The sequence below is a fragment of the Jaculus jaculus genome, chromosome 4 (assembly GCF_020740685.1).
Source record: "Jaculus jaculus isolate mJacJac1 chromosome 4, mJacJac1.mat.Y.cur, whole genome shotgun sequence".
In the NCBI taxonomy this organism is placed as follows: Eukaryota; Metazoa; Chordata; class Mammalia; order Rodentia; family Dipodidae; genus Jaculus; species Jaculus jaculus.
In genome coordinates, this window is record NC_059105.1 from 110,905,527 (window position 1) to 110,907,784 (window position 2,258).

Consider the following 2,258-nt stretch of genomic DNA (forward strand, 5'->3'; position numbering starts at 1 on the left):
CTATCTGTCTCTTTCTGTCTCTTTCTCTCTCTGTGTCTGTCGCTCTCAAATAAATAAGCAAAAAAAAAAAACAACAAAAAAAAACCTTAAAAAAAAAAAAGAATAAACTCTCGAGGCCATGACAAACATCTAGCATGGTCTCCTTCTTGTGTCTGTTTGCCTTCTTTCATTCAGGTTCTTTTTCCCCTCGCTTCTTTGTTTGACTCCCCGCTGGCCAGGGCAAATTGTGCCCGAACGTGAGGCCCGAGGTACAAAGTGTGACATGAACGTCGCTCAAAGAGGATGGCAGTCCCAGCCATTAGACCGCCACCCCACCAGAGGGGTGAATGAAGGTCTGCACAGAGGTCACTACAGGCAATACACCTGTAAAACAGACCTGCACCGCAATCAACTCAGAAAAGCCCACCTGTGAAACTAATCCGTTTGAGGTAAGCAACAAATTTTAGGCAATTAAAGTAAAGACTATTGAGTCATTTTTTTTCAAGGCACAAGAACTGCGGGACTTCCTTTTCGCACTTTTCTTCCTTTTACTTTCGGTTGGTGCCATCATGTGGAATTGCAACATAGCAACAGGGCAACTACAGCCTCATGGCCAGGGCTACCCTCTGGCATTGGCTGAAGGCCTGTAGCTCCATGTGCGAAGCCCAACAGCCCATTTGGGTGTTGGCAAAGACCTCCTATCTAGACTCTCTTCCTATCAACAAAACTGGGTACCCAACAGCCAGTAAATGCTCTTAGAGTGGCTTCCAGTTCTTAGAATTATGGTCAGGCTCACTCCAGGCCCACCGGGAAACCCCCCATGCCAATTCTCCAACTGGGAACGTTGCCCTTTGTGTTGCCGTTTCTCCTCTCTCCTTTTATAACATGGGACAGACCCTAAGTAAGCATAATTTGTTGAAAGGCTTAAAACTTCTCTCAAGGCACAAGGACCATGGGTTAAAGAAAAAAAAAAAAAAAAAGATTTAACAAACAGTAAAAAGGAGCTAATTTCCATAGTAAAAGATATTTTAAAAACACAAGGAATTGAGATTGCTTCAAGTTCTTTTTGATTTTATCAGGAGATATGTTCTTTTTACATGTGTGTGTATATGTGTTTATGTGTGCTCATTGTGCTTGCTAGTTGTGTCATGTTTGTGACTGTTTGTAACTAAAGAGATGAGACGGATGCAGGTGACATTCCTTTCTCTTCTAGTGAACCATTTCAAGGAAATCAAAGACCTAAGCATAGAAATTAAAAAAGAAAAGTTAAATGTCTTTTACAGGAGTGAATTTGACAGATATTTGTTCTATGTCAACTTCACCTTACATAGAGGATCATGAAAAACAACAAAACTTCCTCTAAACAGGTAACTTATAATTTGTCAGATATTAAAAAAAAAAAAAAAGATTGTAATGTCCTGTTACTTAAAAGGTGGAAGTAACTGATCTGACTTCTGAGCCAGCCTGCCTCAAGATAACAACACAATTTGCCTTAGCTACTCCTAATAAAATCATTCCCAAGTGTGTTATTGGTATTAATGATATAAAATTGTATTAAGACTGCTTTCTTTTTAGTAATAGGATTAATCAATTTGGTGTAATTTTTTAATAGCCTTATAAGAAAGATAATCACTTCTCCGCCTTTTGGCTAAGATCAAGTGTAGTATCTGTTCTTATCAGTTTAATATATGATATGTCCTCTATCCGATGACAATATATTAAATGGATTTTTGGAGCTTGGAGTTGGAATAGGAGCTTACTCCGTCCACTCCACGCATCGACCTGGTATTGCAGTACTTCCAGGATCAGTGAACCCCCTCAGGGGAATTTAAAAACAAAGCGAGAGAGAGAGAGAGAGAGAGAGAGAGAGAGAGAGAGAGAGAGAGAAAACATAATTAATGATGGGGTGAGATGAATTGGTTGAAGGAACTGGAAAAGATTTTTTTCAATGGTGGGACATAGAATGCTCGTTAAAAATACTTTTTGAGTGGTACTGAGCATGTTAAAGTATGTGGATAAAGATGTGTGTATGTAGGAAAGAATTTTCAGGCTAAACCTAAATGCCATGCCTAAAGTTAGAGATTCTTCAAGCATTTACAGACTCTTAAGGATACTCTAAAAGTTTTATATAGGGACAAAGTCTTAATCTAAATTCATCTTACATTAGACACAGGTGATGCCTGTGTTAGGTGGGTGTGGTGGTTTGATTCAGGTGTCCCCCATAAACTTAGGTGTTGCGAATGCTAGCTCCCCAGCTGATGGATATTTGGGAATTAATG

The 2,258-nt window shown here is 39.3% G+C and overlaps 1 non-coding gene across 1 annotated transcript; it reads left to right on the forward strand.

The window, feature by feature from the left end:
- Positions 1-1,607: 1,607 nt before the first annotated feature.
- Positions 1,608-1,798, forward strand: LOC123460302. Its single transcript, XR_006636882.1, has one exon. It is a non-coding gene; the product is annotated as a U2 spliceosomal RNA (small nuclear RNA).
- The last annotated feature ends 460 nt before the right edge of the window (positions 1,799-2,258 follow it).